Source organism: Vidua macroura, chromosome 6, assembly GCF_024509145.1.
Source record: "Vidua macroura isolate BioBank_ID:100142 chromosome 6, ASM2450914v1, whole genome shotgun sequence".
Lineage (NCBI taxonomy): Eukaryota > Metazoa > Chordata > Aves > Passeriformes > Viduidae > Vidua > Vidua macroura.
The window spans coordinates 45,578,034-45,601,911 of NC_071576.1; the positions used below are offsets into that span (position 1 = coordinate 45,578,034).

Below are 23,878 nucleotides of genomic sequence, written 5' to 3' on the forward strand. Positions count from 1 at the left end.
CAACAATAGTAACAGTTTGATGTCTGCCTTGTTTCAAACCAGCGGGGTGGGGGGGAGGGAGGTTTGGCAGAAAGTGTTATTGTCATGTGGGAGTCTCAGAAATGAGTTGTCTCCTGGCTAATATTCTTCCATTGCAATGGTAAGTCAAATAGGCTAGTAGCCACGGCAACAGCACAGAATTCTTAACTATTGCTATGGTTATTTCACATCACTCTGGGGCTACCCCAGTTCATACTATTATCACTCAAGACATTATTTTATAGTGATTTCATTAAGTGCAATTTGATATATTAATAACACCCACAGTCAGTTTAACAGAGGTCATGTTAACTGCACGTCTGGCTGAAAGTGAAGACAAGTCAAGCAAAGACAAAGCTACAGTTTTAAAATAAATACACAGGGACTGACCAGGGTTCATAGGTGCAGACCAGCTGTGTGACATCTCTCCTTTATCTCAACTACAGTACATATCTTCCTAAGGAAGATTGGGGGAAAAAGGTGGGGGCTACAGCATCCCTAACCCCACACCTCTCATGAACCCTGCAAGGAGGGCTGGACTGGGGGAAGGCATGACATGTGAGCAGTCAGTGAGAATAATACCTGACAAAATTAGGAGCAACAACCCAACTACCATCTGTAAAAGTCCATCAGCTTCCCAAGTATCATAATTTGATGTGCATAACTTGAAGAAGTTAAAAAGCATTGTCAGCCCTGAACAGTTTAGGAACACTTCCTGGTCAGATAATTCAAAGAAAGGACAGAGGTAACCATGCCCATAGCTGATGGAGTAACTGGACTGTGGACAGAGGAAAAAACAGAAGCAAAATGACAAAAAGAGCCCAAGTTTCAAGGACACCATATTGCAAAGCCTCAGCATTAATTTACTGGAGCATGATCTCCTGTGTAGTATCAGCAAGACAGCAAATCCATGGCACTTCTTGAAGATGTTTCCAGTCCAAGTTTGTTTTCCTGCCCAATGGCACTGATGCCCAAGAAAGCCACAACACTCCTGAGCTGGTGTTCTGTGCAAGTGCTGCACAGCTTATCAAACAACAGGAGATCCCTGGTTTATCTCCTATGTTCATTTGTATTACCATTCATTACTCTTCAAAAATGCACACCAGGTTTCCCAAAGCAAACCTTTGGAGGGCCATGTGTCCCCCTCCAGTGTCAAGTGACGTAACTTGACTGTAATATCAGTCAGAAAGCAAAAAAACCCAGCCAGCCAACCAAAAAAAAAAAAAAAAAAACCAAAAAAAAAACCCAAAAAAAACACAACAACAACAACAACAAAAAAAAACCCAACAAAAAACAGAAAAAAACACCAATAACAAACAGCAGCAAATTCAAAAGGGTTCAAAAGACCCATTTTTCAGAAAATTGAATAATGATGTATTCTGCAAAGACAAACCCTTTAAAATGTTTCTGGTTTCAGAAATATTTTAAAAAACCCCAGTGTTCCTATTGCTTTCCAGAGTTATCTGAATTCCTTCAATAGCCCACTCAAGGTTAAAGAAGAAAAACAATGTTATTCTAATGGAACAAAGGGTTTTTTTGTTGGTTTTGTTTGGTTTTTTTTTTTTTTTTTTTTTTTTTTTTTTTTTTTTTTTTTAATTACAAGATTTGAAATACAGTTGCAAAAGAAGAGCTAGAAAACCAGAAAGATTCAAGTTTAAAGTTAATCTTGCATTAAGTTTTTGCTCTTTTGTCCCCTGGGTTTTTTTCTGAGGTGCTCCTCCTCCAGAGAGCTGCTTCAAAGAAGCTCTCAACCCACCCCCATCCCCCCCCCCCCCCCCCCCCCGCTTTTTTTTTTCTCCACTACTGTTTTATTCTGCAGCCTTGTTTTAGCAGCTTGAGAATATGCAGGGCAGGGATTTTTCCACCTAAGCCCATCATTTTTTTTAGGAAGCCACAGAAACTGCAGCTAGCAGCTCATCACTTTATAAACATCCTAACTGTATGCTCTAGAGATCATTTCTGTGTACAAACAGTTTCAGTCCAGTTTCAGCTACTGCAATTTCTCTGATAACAACTTGCCATGTTTACATCCATCTGAAACATTAAAACCCCCTGGGGAACAGTGTGGGTCCTTGATTATTTATCTGTTTGATCGACCGGAACAACCTACTCGCAGTATTTTCAAAAGGCTGACTTCTCGGCAGCTGGAACACTAGGGGGGTTGGTGTTACTTGTCCTTCTGTCCTCGGCTGCCTAATCTCCCTGCCTGCTCCTTAGTGAAGATGTTAATTCAGAGCAGAGCTGGCAGCGGTCCCCCTGCTGCCCCAGGGGGTTCCTCCTAGCAGTATGCAGGCAGTCATTAGTCTCTGACTACGTCTGTCAGGCAGTCCAAGCCACTGGGCCCTATTCAAGCCAAACAGGGATGTCACATCGTGCGAAGTCATGCCATAAAATAACAGTAGAAATAACTTAGGTTTGAAATCCCTGAGGGCAGCTACCCCATCAGGCTGGCGGATTAGAACACAACACAACGCTAAAGCACAACAAATGGTGCTGGGGTCTCAGGCTTGCAGGGGAGGAAAATGGTTTAACACCAAACAACAGAGGAACAAAAGAAGGGTTTGAGCCAGGTTCAGCTTAAGCCATTTTTATGCACCTAACTGATCTGCCTAATTGAAGGCATCTTTTAAGTAGGAGGCTAACACACCTTAGCTGTCAGGAGGCGGGACAGGTACAGACAAGGGTCATCTGGATCCCAGAGCAGGATGGACCACTTTCTAACAGTGACTACAAGGATTTTGGGGATTTTGTGACAAGGAGGGTGCTAATCAGAGTACTCTAGGCATTCTAATATTTTAGAAAAATAGCTTGCATGTACCACAAGGGCATGCCCATAACCTTCACTGTGCTAGTGCTATGAGGAGGGTCACACAGAAAGACATACCCTTTGAGAAGGGAATACATGACAGTAAGAGGAAAACAGGGAAAAAATGTAACTTTGAACAAGTGTAAAAAAAATTCCAATAAAATAGCAATTTCCCCTTAAAATTAATTTTTCCACAGTCTATAGGGTTTCAAAATAAAACTGGGCACTCTTGAAAAGGGATTTTCTGGTAGCAAACAATTTCTGTATAAATGTGGACATAGCTCTCCCAGGGATCAGGATGATTCAGTGCTGCTGGAAATAGTAGTTATCTGTAGTGAGATGGCAATATTTTGGTTATTTAGACTTCTGATGAGCATGGATCATGACAAATAGCTTATTATGAAGCATATAAAATGAGGTGGTAACTGTATAACTTGACAACAAATTATTTTCACTATATGTAATTGCATGACAGTCTATATTGGAAAATGATAAATTACACCATTCATGTGTCCTGAATTCACTGTAATCTCTCAAGGGGGGAAAAATCTAGGTTAAATAATGGGCAAATAAACAGAGAAATATGTTCAATGTGCACCACAGATCAGAAAGACAACAAGACTTTGGAAATCCTGCAACAATAGCTTTCCTCAAGCTGGAGCTGCCAGTTGAAACTGAGAAATGCCGACACTTCTTTTTGCCTGATGAATCCTCTAAAATAGCCATCTATCCTTCCATTCCAATGAGGCATGAAGTTGGTAGCACCACACAGCACCAGAGAAAGCATTGCGTTGATTTGCATGCTGCCGTGCGTGGCACTGGCAGTTCATCCCCGTTCTGCACATCCCCTGCTGTGACTCCACCCCTTCATCTGAGGCTGCTCTGCAAACTGCCAGGCACTCATGGGTGGGAGTGCAGGTGTCTGATCACCTCTGATGAAACCATCCATACCACCCATGTGTGCTTGGGAGGAAAGGGTGCGGACCTGACCCCTGGAGAAAGAAGGATTTTGCTGCCCATGGAGGCAGCACTGTAGGATGACGCTAGAGGCAGACGCCATCCAGATTGTCGGGGAGGCATTGGGAGAGGTGGCTCCTCCAAAAACAACCCAAGCTAATGGAACACCTCACAATTTTCTCTCTCTATGCCTTCCTGCCAGGTGCACCTCTGCAGGTGGAGGGTGGGCTCCAAACAGGAAAGGCAAAGGCACAGGCAGCTGCCTGAAGGGCTGGCTGGCCAGTGGGTGGACGGGTGAGCCAGCCCTGAGATGCATGTGTGGCTCTGGCCCGGCATTTCGTCTGTGTAGGGGGGGGCTGGCGGCGGCAGGCAAGCCAAGTCAGAGCATAGCCAAGCAAGAATATTCTGGCAGCCCTTCCTGGCAGCCTAAGCAAAGTTATTTATCACTTTGTGCATTTTCCTTCTCATCTGTGTACAGCCGGCTCCAATGGCTCAGCTTGCATTTTGCCTTCCAGAGCCAAGCCTGTCCCTTGGCTCTGCTCAGTCTTGGCCATCCATTCACACCTTCTGTCTCCTTCAGCTCTTCCTGGAGTAGCGCAGGATCGCAAATTAGGAGTAGGTGTCTATAGCCAGGGAAGAGATCGAAGCATCAGCAACCTACACCGATGGCAAAGAGCACATCTCTCCCAGGGAAGGAGAACACCAAGCTGCTGTTTACTGGGGCTGAGGAGTTGTACACAGTTTGTGCTGCTCCCAGGCAGCCTCTGCTGGGGAGCTCCAGTGCCTGCCGGCAGCTATGAGACATTTTCTTCTATTTATTTTAAGGATTGTGCCTTTGTGCTGACTTTTTCCAAATTGGTGGATATAACAACAGAGAATTCACAGCAAAATTTTCCAGTTCTATGGACTCTTTTCCATACTGCTGATGAATTTTGCTAAAATGTGTAACAAGGGTACTTAAATTGGGCTTGAAAATAATATCAGCTGCATTCAGATATTTACAGGGCTCACATTTGCTCTTGATAAGGGCACACCACACTCTTCTAAACACTGAGCTTTGCAAAAGCAGATCAATACTAACTCTATTACACCTTGCATCACCAAAAGCCTGGACAATAGTTTCAAGACTTTGCCTAAAGGAAGAACCCCTGAATTTAGCTGTTATTTCTCTCCTCCTCCCTGAACTGCCCCTGCAGTCTTGTCTGGGCACTAAATTCAGTGCCAGAGTAACAGCAAGACTGCATTTGACCTTGCCGAGTTTCAGGCGTCTGCTGGATGTTGCACTCTACGAGATGCTAGATAATTCCCAGTCTCTGCAAGGCCAGATCTTGACTACCTTCTAGCCATCTTGGTCCCAACAAGGCAAAACCTCCTACTGTTCTGATCAGACACTTTTGTTTTTAAATCACTCTGATCAGATGGTGGAAGGATATAAAACAAGACCAAGTGAGGGTGAAGGGGGCACCTGGTCCGCAGCAGATTCCCAGAAGTGCTAATGACAACAAAGTGTATTGAACAGCAGCTTCCCATCATGAGCCCCTGATTTTCACATCCTGAGAACTTTACAAAATTGAGCTGCAATTTCTCAGATTTTGTCTCTGCCTGAAGGTAGAAGAGGAAGTTGAGTAAAATTCCTTCAGACCTTCTGAAATGAGGAGAGAATGAAAAAATGCATTTTCTTATTGTAATAAAAATTCTAATCATTTTTTTCTCTGTAAAAGGCCACATCAAGCTGCTTGGAATTTGAAACTTGGGGTGGGTATAGCTCTCATTACAAGCAAGATTCAGAGCAAGCTGAGGTCAATAACTGTCTCTCCCTTGATTTTGCCTGCCTCTGAAGAAGACCCTACAGCTAGGTAAACAAATCGTAGAGAAAATCGTTCAGAACAGTTGTGCCTATTTTCTACTTGGGAGTTGCCTGGGAACAAGCTCAGTTTATTTGCAATGTGTCTAGGGTTTAGATGTATTCACCAAAGCCCAGCTTTGCTCCATCCTCCTCAATTTTTATTTTAGAACCTTGCTCCATGAATAATCTCCTCGAAGAACATATCCACCAGCAGATGAAAGGACATCTTTAGGTAAAGAACTTGTAATTAAATCATTTCTACACCTTTTCTTTTTATAGATGGGTCACAAGCAGATGATTTGTCAGTATTTTGCATCCCTTGTGTACACCCCAGCATATCTGAGGTCCTGGAAGCTGTTCACATTTCAGTGTGCTGCAAGGTAGTGAGCAGTGAAGCCCTTGGTGGATTGAGGACTGACCTCCACACCTCCCTGCAGCTCCAGCTTCGGGACCATCCTTTCTCTTGGCATCAGAGCTCAGAGGTCTTTCTTTGTTAAATTCTACTTCAATTGGTTTAATTCTGTTTTCTGGAAGAGGATTTAGTAAAACAAACAAAACATCTTACCAATGTGAATATTCACAATTAATGACAAAACTCTGAAACAGGAAGGTCATTTCTTGGGGAGGGAGACTGGTATTATTTTGAATGAAGGGAAGAGTGCAAAGATCTTGCAATATTTGCTGTAAATGGGTTGTTATGGTGAACATTCCTGTCAGCAAGTTCATTAGCTCAGAGATCCACGAGTGAACAAAGACCAAAAAATATGTTTAAAAAATCAAGAACAGATTAGTGGACAATATTTTGCAATCTTTGTCTAGCTCTGCTTCTCACTGAGAATTAGTAACTTTACTCCAGGCCAGATTCAAATAGTCTTACTCATACAGAGCAGCACTGTGTTTTATGAGTAACCCCAGTGACATTTAGGGCTGTATTTTGGAATAAGATTGGAGTCAGAGAAAGACAGTGGGAGGCATGGCTGAATCACCTTGATTAATAAGTGTAAGATTGTTAGTTTTTCATGTGTCTATATAAATAAACATAATGAGAATAAGGAGGGATGTCTGGATTGACAGGCATGTGAGGGAATTTATAAACATCTTTTTAATATACAGCAGACTCCTTTTTTAACAGAAAAGGAAAACATCCAAAAGTTACTTAATATCAGGAAAAGAGAAATTCACACCTTCAGAAACAATAGAAGATCAAGCCATTTTGTGGGTTTTACTCTCAACAGTTCTGGCTGTTGCCTGTGATATTACATAAGGTCTACACTGCTCTCCATAGAAGTGATGGATGAAGTTTTCAGAGATGCCCAAATGTCTTGAAAGCATGTGGTCCATTTTCCTAAATAATAGGGTCCTTGGGATTCTAAATCCCATTGAATTTCAGCACTTCTGGGAATGGTCTCATTCACTTCTAAATCAGTATGCGTTTTCCAGTTTGTTATGCTCCCCATTTAATTTTATCTCAGGACTCCAGCCATCACCATACACCAATAACAAGATCGCCAGAGGGCAGGATTAAAAAGGAACGCACAGTTGTGCCCAACTGCTCTGTCAAAATGTCTCCAACACCCATCACAGGCTCCTGACATTACTAGTGAGCGAGGAAGGAGCCAATTCAAAGCTCGCTGATGTAAAGGAAAAGTCCACTCATTTCTATGGATTTCAGTGAGGCTTGGATCAGGCCCTGGAAGAATAAGGATGACATAAAAATAACCTGACGTCTGCCAGATTCACCAATATGCTCTGATGTTTTGCCCAGCTCAGTGATGCAAAGCAGATGGGAAGCACTGACAATCCTGGCCCTCTTCAATCAGTTACTCCGTCTCTCAGATTAGTTTTCATCAGGCATTTTATTCACGACATAAATACATTTATCTCATCAGTGCTTCTGCAAGAGTATTTCAGAAGAAATATCACCACATTTTAACTTTATCAGAGAAAAGGTTTCCGTGTTTTATCACTTGGTGGCTACCGATTTTCAACAAGGTTCCTAAGAAGTTTATTATGGAGCCTGTGAATTTTGCTGTACTTATGCAGGGCTCATAATTTGTTGAGATTAGCTGTCTTTTTCTTCCATACCACTTTGGCCCAAGCAGCATGCACAATTGTGCCATTCAACTGTTGCACCATTGAACAGGGCATTGGAACAAATATTCTGCAAAATACAAAGATTACCTTTAAGTTCAAGTCCATGCTTAAATCCCATTAAAGCTATCATAAATAAATACATGTACAGTTCACTGAATCTCTGCCAGAAAATGCATTTAAAAGAAAGTAGCTCCCTTTGAAAATTACCCCAGTGTCTCTAACCTCTCCTACCCTATTCCTACACAAAAAGGAGGTAAATTTGTTGGGAAATACTTACACATGATGAGTTTGTGCACTCAGTGCCTCAAAGAAAAAAGAAAAGGCATTGCCCTGTCTAACATTATATGCCAGGAACAAACAATAAAGATGTAATTCAGGCTGAGTTTTCAGTATGCATAATTATAATAAATATAGGCATTAATAGACATTAAAAGTTGCTGAATGACTGGGAAGCTGAGTAGATTGGATGACATCCCTCAAAATGAAATAATCTATATTTGGCTGGTAATTCATTTCTTCCGAGATGCTTTCTGCTTGACTCTGCATATATTCCTCATTGCAGAAATAACTTGGGCAATTGCAGTCTGGCTGCAGCCTCAAGCCAGCCAGCACGGGAGTGAGTATTAGTGCTGAAAGACAAGATCTGAGTTGCATATTCCCACCAGACACTTCTCCATGAAGATGTCCCAGACTATTCGGATAACAACTGCTGTGCTGCTCAGAGCCTGCTCCCTGGCATAAGGACTTGACCACAATCACACCACATAAGAGTCGAATTGGCCCCAAGTGTGAGAGCCATCCTGCCCTTCTGCACCCGTATTTCACAGGCTTTCCCAGAGCATGTCCTGTTCTTCAGAGCTGAGGGTGGCTTAGGGTGTCTCTGCCCTGGAGTGACAATCTGCTGCCAGCTGTAGCACATCCACCAGTTTTGCCTGCAGTGCCATAGTGCCTGAGTGCACAAAGGGTGGAGAGACAACATAGAAATGCACAACATCAGGCGCAATGCTCAAGCCTGGGTAACCTTGTTTGAGGTAACTTTAGGTAACTTTACAATGATCACTCATATTTCAGAGATGAAGACCAGACTGCAGAAGGCACTGAGACAAACCTGTAACATACACTTTGGCCAAACAACTTACAGTGAAACTCTATTCCTGGCTGCAGCAATGATCCTGCTGACTTACAAAGGAAAACAATTAACCCTGTGTGCCCAAATTCTTCCTCTGAAAAGGAAGGATTGCTTGTCATGTATCGCTTGTCATGTATCACTTGTCATCTCTCTGGATTGTAAATTATTCAAGGCAGGAACTGTCTCTGTATGAGCACAGTACTGTCAAGTTCTAGTCATAGGTGAAGTGCTACACTCTTCTTCCTTCAGACTAAACTGCAATTTTGCCATGTCTAATTTTGTCTTATTGCTCCTAACATTATAGTTTATAGCTTTGCCACTCTTTCTCTCCCTTCCATTCTGTTTATTTGTAGAAGGGAAGAAATGTCACAGAATAATGGGTTTATGCTGCTACATAAAGGCTAAGCCAGAGTTAAGATATTACTGGAATAAATACACAAATTATTAGTGAGACAGAGACAAAATGTTTATTTTCCTGTTGGGCATAGTGATGATGAGATCTTATCCTATCGCAGTGCATTTCTACTCTGCTACACCAGTACCACACCTAGACCAAATCAACCAGTGGAAGTTCTGCTCCCTAGTCTTTTGGGCAGATTTGAAAGTCCTAGTCTTGGATATTTCATACAAGATGCAAAGCAGGTGAAAAAAAATGTTTGAAATACAATGGAGCTGCCCTTAATCACCCACCAGAGTGTCCCTTTAGTATACCAACAGCAGACAATTGGCAAGGGCCCAGGATGGAGTAGCTCTGTGTAAGTTAACAGCATAGTTACTGACTCTAGGAACTCACCAGTCCTCAGGGCATCCAGTGATTTCCCATCTGATCTACAGAAATCTCCCTTGTGGCTTCCACCGTGACTGGTCCCACTCCTGGGCACTATGGAGAAACAAGAAGAGCTTCAGAAAAACATCCCTCTGTGACCACTACAGTGTGATCTCTGCTCAATTTGAAAGCAAGTCCTCAGCCCCAGAGGTTTCATTTTCTCCTGCTTCATCCCCTAGCCCAGCCATACATATCTATCTTGTTTATTTTTGGAGGTAGAATATATTTTACATGTCTTGAGTGACCTTGGTGAAACAGTCTTCCTCCAAGTTTTCCCCATCCAGACAGGACTATAAAACAACTGCCCCATTTTCCACGATGACTCTGCCCAACAGCAAGTAAAGCACAATCAGGAGATTATTCAAAAAGTCTCAGAAACAGTCATTGGAGTAGATTTCACAGGCAGCAATGTCAAGACTGTAAAACATGTTTGATGGAGCATTTTACACTGCTTTAAATTTGGAATTCTTTGGAGAGTGTCTGAGGGTTTTTCAAGAAACAAACACAACCTTCGTCCGCCATGCACATACACGTACACACAAAAAGCTCCTTCATGGAATGAGAAGCTGGCATCCTGGGGCTCTGACCTCAGCTAACTCCTCAACTTTATCAATCACATTATATAATCAGTGCAGACTGAACAGCATTGGAAAATGAGTTGGGCTGGGTTTTTCTTTCTCTTTTTTTTTTTTTTTTCCCTCTCCCCTCTATCTAGCATACCCACAAAAGAGAGCCTGTAGCTCAGACATAGCTTGGGAAGGATCTAATGAGAGTTCTTACCTCACTAAAATGAGGTACTGTGGTGGTATCTTAATAGGAGGTTTGGAGAGTTCCTTCCCCCAGGGCAGATTCTCAGAATATTCTGAGGTTGTCTCTTTGGAACTGAAAATGAAAGGTAGCTTTGCTGCTTCACAGATTCTTTGCATCCTTTCCTCTCAGTAATCAAGTGAGAGGTAAAACCACCAAGCAGGATAAACCCCCAAAGGGACAGTCCAAGGTACAATAGCACAACCTGGCAAGAGTGTCAGTGCATCAGAGTAGTGCCTTGGAAAGCACTGTACCCCCAGATCCTACAGCTGGGACAAGCCAGCCCCAGCAGTTCCACTTTCACCTCTGGCTCCCTGGAGTTACCAAACCCAAACCACCACACTCCTTGCTGGAGAATCCAGCAGCCAAATGTTCTTTCTCTATCTCCACGACATTTTCTCAGAAAAACCAAAATAAATTGTCTGCAGACAAGAGATGTTTGAGAGTAATTTTCACAGCTCACCCTCACTTCATCCTTCCGCTGCACATCCATCCAGAGCCACTTTGAAGCCTTCCTAAATCTCATCACTCAACTTCCTTGGCTTTCTACACTCATGGCTTGGTACAACATTCCCACGCACTCTCCCCTCACTCCAAAAACACACTTCACTTGAAGTTCAGCGCTCAAGCCTTGTCAATGGCAAGGAGACTAATCACATCACAGCATTCAATGCTTCATTAGCAGCTTTCCCAAACCAGGGATCCCCTTCACTGGGAGCAATAAAGCTCATGGTTTTAATCTGGTGACAGCTGCCTCAAATTATGTACTGCTGTATTAAAACTGACTGCAGATTGATTTCTCTGCTTAACTCAACTCACCACACATTAACACACAAGTTGACAACCAATCCTTAGAATGTGCCCTGTCTGCAAAGCCACCACTGTTACTGTCAGTGTGGGCAGCTGGAGTGTTGCTTGCTGCAGAGCAACACAAACCTCTAGCAATCCTACTTAGATCTTGTAGTTTATCTTACAGTTAGACATATGTGATTACTGCAGACAAAACAAAATCATAGCCAAAACTTCACTGAAAATCTCCAAAAATCCAGATCTTTATTATACGTCAAAGAAGTTTGTCTAATTCCATTGATTTTAAACACATTCTTTGTTACTTCCTCTCAGCTGGAAGCAGATACACAGAGGGAAAACCCTTTCTGATATACTCACAGCCTGACCCAAGTTGTTCTTACAAGATTTCCAATTTCTGTTCTGCATCAAAGACAGAGAGAGAACCCAAGACTTCGAGCAGTAAAAACCACAGGGCTGGGGCTTTTTTTGCTATTCAAGTTAAAGGGCTCCAAATTGGGGTAAATCCTTACAGTTTCCTCTAGGTTCTAGAAGTGAAAACCTGAACCACTAATGATACTTTCAACTAGAGTGGAGCCCGATGTATTTAACGAATACATCAATAAGTTCAGTCACTATATTAGAGCAGTCATCCTTAGTAGCAAATGGACTTTGCACTCAGGTCACCAGGAGCAGTCCAAGGTCATGCACACATATCAAATTGGAGCCTTAAAGCACACACAGTTCCTGTGAGGTTGCACTACTGTCATCATTCTGTAAGTAAGAAAAGGCAAGTACACAACTGCAATTGCAGTTTTGGATATATTTCTCTGGATCAAGATGAGATTCCCAGCCTTTCAATTGAGTTTATTGCCACAAATCCCCAGCAAAGTGGCCCTTCTGCTTGGTGTTTTTGAATTCTTTCCATCTTTGAATACTCTGTGGCTTCCCAGAAGTACCCTCTTCGCTCCCAGCACAGCACCCATTTCTGGCAGCTGCTCTGTCTGCACCACCAGGCCACCAAGTCCCCTGCTGCCACCAGAGAGCCAATGAGCAGTCACCCAGCTGAGAACCTGCTCAGAGCCAGGGAGACCTAAGCCCATTTCTCAGGTCTGCCATTTCCCTCTCCCTCTCTTCCAACTGGACCTCTGTTGAGGTCCAGAACAGCTCTGTTCTTCAGCTGTATGGACCAGACAGTCCTTCATTTCTCCTGATTTTTACAGTGCCCATCAAGGTGACAAACTCTTCTATTCCCTACGGTTGTACAGCAGAGGATGAAATGGAATTTTAATGTCAGCTGGAGCCCCTTGGTGCTATTAATAAAAACAACGATAATAACAAGGGAGGTTTGCAAATTAGCAACCCTTGCTACAAACAGTGATACACCCAGTTTAGCACAAATCATTGCAGGCTCTTGCCTGCTTAGTGGCTATTTTAATCACTAGTGACTAATGCCTGTGAGGGCTATTCCAGGGTTTGACGTGTCTTAAACACAAGAAAATAGGGAAATCTTGGAGAGAGAGAGAGAGAAAAGAGAGGAGAGGAAGAGGGCAAGAAAAGGAATTGGCCAAAGCCAAAGGTTCATCACCAAAAAGCATTCAGCTCATACCACCCATTTTGCTGCTGTTGCTACTGCATTTGCTGGGGTCACTGACCAATTCCTCCTCTGAATAACAGCATCATTTCTCTTCTTTTGGTGCAAATCTAAGAAAAACAGTCATGCTCTGGAACACAAACAAAGGCTACCTGTCCCTTCCTTGGTTATGGAAATGGGGGTCAGCCTTTTTATTTTCAAAGGGGGCAGAGCTGGAATGCTCCCTGGCACACCACCAAAAAGGAAATATCTGCTTAAATATTTGACAGGAAGAGAAAAAAAGAGAAGAGAGGAAACAATGCAAAGGGGGATGGGGAGAGGGAATTTTTATTTCATGCAGAGGAAAAGGGATGCATGGCAAAGGAAGGCACAGCTCACCTCTGCTGGGCTGTACTGAGCTTCTCCTTCATGAAGTGAGCATGACTTTTCCTTACACCACTCCACTTATTTTTCTCCATCCTAGCTTTCTAAGGACTAAAGAGCTTTTCCTAGTTGAGGAAAATTGAACAGAAAGCCACCGAGCACCACGTCCCTCAGCTAGACATGTGTGTTTACCTGAGACACACTTATCTTTTTTCCTGTGGTAGGTCAAGGCTAACAAGCATTTGGACTCACCTGAAAACATCCAGATCACATTAAGCAGCACTTCAGAGAAAAAATAAAACAAAACAGGAAAAACAACTTTCTGAAAACATTTTGGGAAAAAAAATTGAATTTTGAAAAAAATAAAATTGCAGGGAACAAAAAAGACATTTTTCAGAGCTAAAGGGTAAGACAATGTTTGATAATGCAAATGATCAAAGTAGGATTTGGCCAACAGCATCCAACCATAATTATTTATGTGAAGGCCATCAAAATCATGAAACTGTTTGGATTAAGGGGCTTAAATATCATCTAACTCCAAAACCTCTGCCACAAATAAGGATACTTTCCACTAAATTAGGTTGCTGTAAATCCTGTCCAGCTTGACCTTCAACACTTCCAGGGATGGGGCATCCACAGCTTCTCCAGACAACCTGTTCCCATGCCTCACCACCCTCATTGTAAAGAATTTTTTCCTAAGATCTGATTTAAATCTACCCTCTTTCAGTTTAAAACCTTTACTTCTCATAATTCTCCCTGATATAGAGTTCCTCCCCATCTTTCCTGTAGATCTCCTTTTGGTATTGGAAGGTTGCTATCAAGTTCCCCCAGAGGCTTATCTTTCCTTCTCCAGGCTAAATAACCCCAACTCTCTCGAACTGTCATCAGAGGAGAGGTGCTACCGCACTCTGGTCATCTTCATTGCCTCCTCTGGACTCACTCCAACAGGTCCATGTCTTTCTTACACTGGGGACCTGAGAGCTGAACACAATACTTTGGGTGGTGACTCACGAGAGCAGAGTAGAGAGGGGAATAACTTCCCCTAACCTGCTGGCCACAATTCTTTTAATGTAGCCCAGGATGCTTCTTTGGCTGGAAGTGCACATGGCCAGCTCATGTCCAGTTTTTCATCCACCAGCACCTCCAAGTCCTTCTCTGCAGGGCTGCTCACAATCCACTCATTGCCCTGTCCAGGCATTGTCTGGGATTGCCTTGGTCCAGATGCAGAATCTTACGTTTGGCCTTGCTGAACTTCATGAGGTTCACATAAACTCAGGTTTCTAATCTCTCAAGGTGCCTCTGGAAGGCACTCCTTCCCTCTAAAATATCAGTAGATGATAGCTTGGTGTCATCAAAAATGACAAGAAAGGGAGTCCAAGTCTTCTGCTTTCTTTGGTGTACTCCATCTGACTGACCAGTACCATAAAATTGTTTTACTCAGGTCATGCCTGAATAGAAAGCCACCCCTGAGTACCCAACATCATTTCCTTCAATACCTGCTGAATACCGGCTGAACAGCAGCCGAGGAACTCCATGAATTCTCCAGGGCTCAGGGGGTAGAGATACAGCAAAGTAAAAAGTCTGGAAGACAAGTATTGCAAACAGTGGGACAAGAGTTCAAAAAATGTAGCATTCTGTTCCTGTTCTTTGAGAGCTAATGTGCACTTTAACTTTTAAACAGAAGATGTGGAGAGACTGGCTCAAATCCTCCAGTTTGGCTTCTCCTCTCTATTACACTACTGCAAACATGCATATACTTTGTGGCCCCATAAAATCTTTACATTCACTCAGGTCACTGCAGGTTTAGTTTTACAGTGTTGGAGGCTCCAAATAGGATGGATCATAAACAGCTGCTTCTTATTTTAACTAAGAGGGAAATCTTTTTGGTTTATTGCTCTGTGGCCACTGAGTACTAGCACTGGAAAGCTAGTCATCCAAGTTGCCTTGGACTTATTTCTCAAAATATGTTGGGTTGTTTTTTTTTTTTTTTCAGTACATGTTTGTTTACCAGTGTGGCTCCAGATTGTTGGCTAAGATCTGTAGACCCCTGGTGTAGCTACAGGAAATATTTCCGAAGTGTTCCTTTTCTGAGAAGTCTGCAGCTTAAATAACCAATCTCTTTCCATGAGGCTTCTGCACCAGCTAGTTGGCTTCTCTCTTCTTTCCCTTCTCCCCACCTCTCTTAAGCCATAATTTGGTAAAAAAGAAGGTATCACCTCTGTAGGTGTTGGTAGCAAGGAGACTGTCATGTGATGCGTAGTGCAAGTCAAACTTTCACCCTTGCAATTCTTGAGCTGTTTCACTTGGATTTCTATTTGTTACTTCCTGTGTATTTTTTCTTCAAGCAGTAGATGTGACAGGCTGTCTGCCTGTTCTTGTACTTCACAGATCAGACAGGAACCTCCTAATTGACAAGAGGAAGAACTGGAAATTCTGGGGGTGGCCACAGTTGGCAAAGTTCACACATTCACTGATAAGCTCTCCAGGAAAATGTACCCTACAGCTTGTTCTGGCCTGAAACTTGCCAGGTACTCCTGAGTACAGAGTCTTCTGCATCCCTTCATCCTTGACCAGATTTTCAGGAGTACTCAGTGCACTGAGATGCAACATTTGTGGTTTCATAAAAGGATCCTTTGGAAACCTGGCATGTATTTTGTTGCAAAGATAGACTCTCTTGGAAATCTGGTCTTAACAATCATGAAAAACTTTGAAAAATTACTTCTGCTTCTTTTGACACAAAGTGTAGCTTTTGCAGGTCCTGCAAGCTCCAGTGCAGCTCTTTCACTGGAGCTCTGCAAGGTGATGACAAAACCTCAAAATATCCTTTTTTTTTGTCACCCAGAGATGTAGGGGTTCCATGTACAGAACTGTATCAAAACCATGAAGTTCCAGTCCTAACTCAGCTGAACTTTCAAAGCTGCTTGGAAACCTAATTCACATAAAACTTTATGGGAACTGGACATCCAAATTCCCTAGGTGGCTTTGCAAAACACAGCTGTATCTAATTGCTATGCAGAAAGGTATGGGGGGGAAGATTTTTATCTAGAAAAGGAGAGAGATATTTCAATGCCAAAAAAGCTTTTGCAATAGATTCTCACATGGAATCCACACAGCCAATTCTGGGCTATCTCGTCAATGAAGTAAATGGAGCCATTTTGTAATACCTAATCCTCTCTCTGTAACTCTTCATGCACATGCAGAGGTTATCAACTAAGTGGGAGAAAGAATTTCTTTTGCTGAGTTTCTAGTAATCCCTGCCACTGCAAACTCTGGGGCTGAAAGGTTGAATAAATCAAAATGACTGATGAACAATTCACGCCCAACTCATTCCCATTGAAGAAATTGTCACATTCCATCAGTGAGGCTGGTAAAATCTGTGACCATCTCAATCCTTATCAAGCCTTAATTTCTTTTTCCTGTTTTGGCAATAATTTAACGTTAAAGGTCACAGACTGAAATGCTCAGTCAGGAAGCTGAGGAGTTCTGATTTAATAACAAAATTATTTAGCCCCACGAAGCCCCACTTGGTATTTTCACCTCCTTTGTTCCTTTTCAAGACCATGATCCATCTTCCACTGAAGACAATGGGAGCATTTCCACTGAATTTAATGAGACTTGGACCAGGCCTAAATGTCAGTATTACTCTATTAATATTTATGCTGTTGGAAGTATGTCAGAAAATATACAGGATGTGCAGAGCGGCTGAGTGAGCGATGAGAATCATAAATTTTCCTGACAGTCACTTCTTCACAAATCCTTAACATTTCTAATCTAACCACTGCAGTAATAAACTAGCAGGATTCTAACCTTCTCCTCTTACTGTGCAAACCTTTCTCCCACTGTAATCTGTCTGAGTTGGCACCAGAGTTGAAAAACCATCTGCATTGCAACTCCCTATCTAGCTCATGTCTAGTCTCTCTTTCTCTCTCACACACATATATAAGAAATTGAAACTGTTATTTTAGAAGTTGCACATTAAGTGGTCAAAATTAAAAGGTTCTCAAAATCAACAAGCTGCATGATTTACTGTGTTTAAAGATCCTTAGTTTAGCAATCTTCACAGCCTTCAAAGCAGAGGAGCTGAGCACCCAAACCTGTTACTGCAAGGCTCCCACAAACATGACAAGTGGCAACTGCTCTGAGAAGGTTTTTCCAGGCTGTTTTCCTTGGTGTTTCCTCTCAGCGTGAGGAAAGGGCAAAGTAGTGTGGCAACAAGTGGAGCCTGCTGGCTTGCCACGGGAATGCCTGTTTACTGCAGGGTGTGTGGCAACCACAGTGGTCAGACTCTCTTCACACAGCTATTCCAACCTCCCTGTTGCTGGAGAAGTGATGGGCAAAACAGCCCCAGAGGCCTGAAATTTCTGTTTCCTTTGAATAAGTCTCCAGACGGTCGGATTCCTCCCTGCCTCACCGCCCCTTCCCAGTGAGCTGAGCTTGCCTGAGTGGGTGGAGGAATGTGGGCAAGCTCACAGCATAATAGTCAACTGACCACCAGAGCTGTAGAGTAAGGTCACTGGGGAAAAACAGGCATTGAAGAATGTGGCTGAGCTATGCCCCAGCTATGCAGGAGTAGGCTTTGTCTCCTTTGCATGCTGAGCCCAACCAGGGCCACAGACAGGATGGCACTGAGAAACAGGCAGGAGCTGCTCCAAAGGGTTGACCTGGAAGGGGTGGCTGCCAGATGTTTGCAGGACATCACCTCCTAACGCTGCTTAGCTGCCTGGTCTAGAACTGAAGTGTAGCATGAGAAAACATGGAAATTACACACAAATTAGGTAGGTAGAACATAAAAAGGTTAATAAAAGGTAGTTCTGTGGTAGTCTTAGAGATACACTGCTTTCAGTAGCCAGATGAACTCATTGCAGATTAAGAAATACACTCCATGCTAAGGGGCTAGATCAAGCATGGTTGAGGTGTAGAGGGACCTTTTGAGGGCATCAATCTGCCCTACTCAAGCAGAGTCACCTAGAACAGCTTGCCCAGACCAATACAGTGAACTTCAAGAGACAGCTGTTCAAAGTGAGCAGCTTTTTTGTATCTGAGTGGTGATCTGTTCCTAGGGGCAGCGTCCTCTGCTCCCATCAAGCCAGCAGTCCAACTTCTCAGCCTGAGCCTATCAATCCAAAACCTCAAATCTGAAGGATCCATTCCTTGAGGGACATTTTTGTCAGTGCAAACATGATGGTTCTGACCATTTCTCATGTTGCTAAACAACAGTGTATGCAAAATCAAAATCTAAGCATTGAGGCTGGAATTTTCATCAAATCATAAAAGACTTCAGACACCAAAAGTTCTGACACGCTGGGCAGCTCGCACCAGTATGGTCCCTTTGAACTTCCCACAAAACCAGCTTTTGCAACGTTACTTTAAATTTCTGAAAATATAACAGAGCAATCAGTTCCACAGTGCCTTCGGATGGGCGTTTTATCACTCTGGTGATGGGTGAAAAGGCAGGAAGCAGAGGGACAGGATGGAATTTTCAGCATGACCCAAGTCCTGCCAGGACACAGGGGAGGGACACTTTCCGAAAAAAGAGAAGCTTTGCCATGGGGGAAGTGGACTGCCTTGCCTCCATATCCTGCGGATCCAAACTTCCCCCTGAGCGTGACATCTCTTATGAAAATATGCATGCAGACTTCTCCAAACTGCTTCCTGCTCCACTCTGGCAGAAGGGCCAGTTCTTGACAGTCTGAGATGTTAAGAAAAAATAGGTTTAGCCCTGCCACTCAAGCCATGTTAGTGCAGTGGAAACGAGGGAAGAATCGTGCCTAATATTACATTTTGGCTGGAGATTTTCTGTGGAATTCTTTGACACAAAGAAAATAAAGTGTTTGATGAGATGAGATGTGTCACAGAAAGTATCAGCTATCCTGATTGCTTAAAACTGAAGATTCAAATAATGGCAAAAAACCCCACAATGGTTCAAATCAGCTGGGCATGAAGTTTTTCCTTCTTTCCTCTACAGAGCCAGCATATCCTTTAGGAGAAGGATCTCAGACTAGTCTTCCTCATTGTATAGCTCTTAAAATATACTGATGCTTCACAAAAGCAGTTTTTGGCCCTTTTCCTCTCTTTTTTTCCTTCACATGGAAAATTGCCATTTTATGGATCTCACTTTGGAGCATCTTACAAGGGCTTAACTCAGAAAGCATAAAAAGCACTTCAGCAGTCTTGGCTAAAACTAATTCAAATTTTAACATGTGCTTATGTGACTGGGGTTAGTATTTCAGGTACTAGAAAAGTTTGTCATTTAGGAACTCACAAAGTCCTTGTCAGGCCTGAAATTGTAGCTTCAAATTCAAGGAATTTTGGCCCAGTTTTCAAACTTGCATTGAGACAAACTCAACATTTACAATAATTTTTTTTTTTTTTTTTTTTTTTTTTTTTTTTTTTGGAAACATAACATTCTGGAATTTAAACAAAGGTGGTGTATCAGCAAATGACTCTCACACAGCATGATCTCATCTCCCAGCCATGCAACATTTGGGAACAGACGTGAAGTTTCTTGTCCTTTAGCAATAGACCAACATAGTAGACAATAGTTAAAATACCCATACAGTTTAAAACACAAATATATCTTCTCAAACCTGCCACCTCCCTTCCTTTCCCACCCCACAGAAAATAAAAGTGGACTATTTGTCATCTAATAAAAGTTATGTGAAGCAGAAGGAGGCATTTGGGCAATCATTTCTGATTTAGACATGGAGGCAAATACTCAGCCCATAATTTTTCAAACATTAACTTGATGAGAGTATCACCAGGATCATCATAAGCTCAATTACAATCTGGACAAGATTTTGGGTAGTTCTTAGAAGGGCAGCTTGAACCACATGGCCCCAAGGACTCTTGATCAGGAAGAGCAAGCAAATTCAAGCCTGGATGCACACCAGGAGTGTGAGCTGGTGATCCAGTTTCACTTATCAGCCTGCATGTGATATTTTAAACCTTTCAGACCAGGGATTGTCTCTTCCTGTGTGTGAGATGCAAAGAACAAGGGGAACCTGATCTCTGGGCATCTTAAGATCTATTGTAATACCATTCAAAAAAAAAAAAAAAAAAAGTTTTTCTGCTTTTTCTGAGATTCTGCTCTGATTTGAGACTTGAGCTGGCATAAGCAGAGCTTCAGGGAAATAACACAAATAAGAAAAAAAAGCAGATCTAATGAAACATGGTATCCTTGGTATGGTATTCTTGTTTGCTGAGCCCACGAAGCCTTTCCCATGAGTTTTTTCCTAACATCTTCTCTCTATGGTTTTTTGTGTTTGAGTAAGTTCTGAGATTAGTGCCCATTAGAGGAAAATGTCTCTTCATCAGCTCCGAATTTCATTATATTTGTAGAAATTGGATTATCTTTGAAATCTCTACTCCCTTCACAAATTAGGACGGAACCAGCAAAAGAGTCCTTAGAAAAGAGATAGAGGAGCAAGCAGGATCACGAGGTCATGCACAATACACATTCACATTAAACTTATTTCCTTAGAAAATTGGCCAGTAAAAACATGCAAAATACTTTCTCAGGTCTTGGGTGGTGGAATTAGATCTGCTCTGTTTGCCTACATTCACCACCCAAAGTGACAGGGTTATGAACATGTCCACTAATGCACATTGCTGTGAGTTGTGCCTGGTTATCTCCTTCAGAAAGGGGATCAGGCCCTTGATCAAAAAGCTGAGGTAGATGTAGAAAATAAAGAGTGGCCTTACTGAGCCAGACCGAAAGTTCAGCTAACTGGGTATCTTGTCTCTAGAAGTGGCCACAGAAGGAGGAATAAAGTTCAGCAGACATATTTGCTACTTTTCTCCAGGGTTCATTTCCAACAATTTTTACTCAGCAACTTCTTAAGAATGACATCACTACACATACAGCAATCTCTGCAGATTTCTCTTCAATGAGCTTATGTCAACTTGCAATACAGAGAGGTTTGCTGTGATATTAAGTTTTGCTGTGTTTCCTGAAGACATGGGCCATGTCTCCTGCAATGTAGCACAGGAGAAAAATCTCAGAGGCAGCACAGAGCAAAGCAGCTTTAACAACCCTCAAAAGCTGGACTGGGCTAGAAAGCATTAAGCCTACACAGTCTTTCAGACACTTGACAATTTATGAAGATGTGAATAGGTGCTGCCCTTTTGTATTTAAATCCTTTCCCTGGATTAGACAAACTAAAGCAGCTAAAGCATTCTCATCCCAGTGTAGCCTGCACCTACAAAGCGTTTTCCTGGCACAACCAAGCTGGTCAAAACTGTGCCTCCCTGCTGGACTTCAACACACGTAACCAAGCGTGTAAACCTCTGGAGCGGAGACCAGGCTGTGATTCAGCCACAAAGCAAACACAAGCTCTGAGCACCTACATTTGCTTCTTGCTTGTTTCCCACAAGCTTCTCCCCAGACAGGGCTCTGACCCAATTCTCACTGAAGCCCACAAACGCAGCCGACCAGCTCTAGGAGCTGGATGCACCCAGCGCCTGCCTGCATGAAATGCTATCCACTGTCTCACAGCTCCAGGCTCCTGCCCCTGCAGCTCAAAGCCATTCTGACTTCTGCATTCCCACCCAGCTTAGCGGGATGACCAGCGCCAGCCCTGGCACAAACAAAGCTGCTCAAATCCAATGTCACCACTCACGCAGGGCATGATTGCCACTATCCCCTGGCACCCTGACCTCTCCCTCCCAGCCAGCCGCAAGAGCATGCCATATATTGTGCCCACATTTTCTTTCCTAAGGAAGCCCTCAGGGGCTTCTTTGGCACAGTCCACACTGGTAGTGAACAGCTCCCTTTGGCTTCCACGTTTACATCCTTGTGGTTGTTAATTTGAGAGAAGCCTTTTATTTTAGATACACACACACCCCAACTCCCTCTGCGGGGGGGGGGGGGGGGGGGGGGAAATGTGACCTTTAAGATTGTTTATACCAATCAACAAGAAGCCCTCATGCTGCCGGATTCCAAGAAACACGAGACCGTCTTGGAGCTTGGAAGAGGGAGGGGAGCACAGGCAGGAAAGGGAGCAATCAAGGTCAGGAGTTCACAGAGAGGATAAAGCAGGAGGCAGGATGAGCAGGAGAAGTGGCAGGGCATGCCCTCTCCATTCAGAGAGGCAAGGCAAGCGCTGGCAGCTCCATCCACCATGTGCAGCACACCGGCATTCTGGGGCGGGGAGCCAACATCCCAAGGCAGGAATGAGCTGGCTGGGGTGGCCTTGCAGAATGAGGGTGGCCATTTCATCTTCAGAAATGCCTCACGGGTCTTCTGCCAGCCTTGCAGCATTTCACTGAGGACCAAGAGTGATCCAGGACGAGGATAAATTATTGCAGTCCTGTTCTGTACTCTGGTGCCTGCTGTGATGAATAAAGTGTTTTTGACAAGACAAGGAGAAAGATGAAAATATTTTCCCACTGCTGAATACAAAAGTAAATAAATAAGTAAACAGACAAGCATTCAAATCTAGGAATTTCTTTTCATTGCCAGCATCAGCTTTTAAGGGAGTAGCACAACAAATTTTTTCCTACCATTATACTGAGACAAATGAGCAAAGATTGTGGTTTCAGGGATCCAAACTCCAAGTGCCCTAACAGGCAGAGGAAGCACTGGATTGGCATGAAACCTGTGGGTACCTTGTGCACAAAATGCCTGAACTGACAGAAAGGAGGACTTGCTTCAACTTCAAAGGTGGGAGCATCACCATCTTAGCAGGTTCAAGACTGACTCATTGAGGGGAGAAAGAAAAGGGGCAAGGCATCAATAAAAACCATGGGAGCATGAATGTGGTGGGATAGACTGAGATGCTGTGATACAGCACATCACTTTTGGGCAGTTGGCCCAGCTCAAGGCAGGGGTTTTCGGGACAGAGGTACATTTCTTCCTTTGTGTCCTCTCCCTAAACAACACATCACAGTGGTTGTCAAATTCAGCCCCAAGGTTTCTGGCATGAAGCCAGGATTTTGACAATTTCAGTGACTTTTCTGTGGTCAGAGCTCTCTATGATTCTATATAATTTTAATTATAGGGCTGTGTCTTGTTCTCATTTACATGTATCTTCTCCATTGGGTTACACAATATAACCAGAGGTGGCATTTGGCCTATACATTTTATTTTGTATGTTTTATGCCCAGATTCATTATTTATGACCCATTAGATGCATTTGTTTCTCAACTAATAAACCTCAGAAAATATTTTTAATGAAAGACTGTGGTTTTTTAACAATCATGTCGCTGCTCCTCTAGTAGCACTCGACGATTAAATAAGACGGTGAGTAGTTGTTAACTAGTAATTGGTTACTGAAACACATGAGGTTTTTGTCTTCCCATTACTGAGGCTAAAGAACGATGCTTCTACAACCACACTGATATTGTCCATCTGAGTTCTCATTTCAATTACATGCTGAATTTGAAACCACCACATGGATTTCTCACCCATACCTTCAGCAGCATTGAGTATGCTGTGAAGGAGAAAAGCAGACGGATGTTACAGCTGGCCATGCAGACATCAAAAGTAATTATCTTTTTTAAAAACAATTTGTTCATTTTTCTTGGTTTTTTTTTCTTCCCCCGCCTCCCGCTTCCCTTTCTGTTTTCTTAAGCAGTGCTACCACAATTTTTCAGTCAGTTAACACAGGGCTTTGACAGCATCTGGGATTTGTGTGTTAGGACAATTACCCCAT

The 23,878-nt window shown here is 42.9% G+C and overlaps 1 long non-coding RNA gene across 1 annotated transcript in view; it reads right to left on the reverse strand.

Annotated features, from left to right (window-relative positions):
* Positions 1-6,743: 6,743 nt before the first annotated feature.
* Positions 6,744-23,878, reverse strand: part of LOC128808821 (uncharacterized) — a 99,908-nt gene continuing 82,773 nt past the window's right edge. The window contains exons 7-8 of the long non-coding RNA XR_008437544.1: positions 9,644-9,730; positions 6,744-7,317 (exon numbers count right to left, since the gene is read on the reverse strand). This is a non-coding gene — a long non-coding RNA (uncharacterized LOC128808821). The remainder of the gene's footprint in view (positions 7,318-9,643; positions 9,731-23,878) is intronic.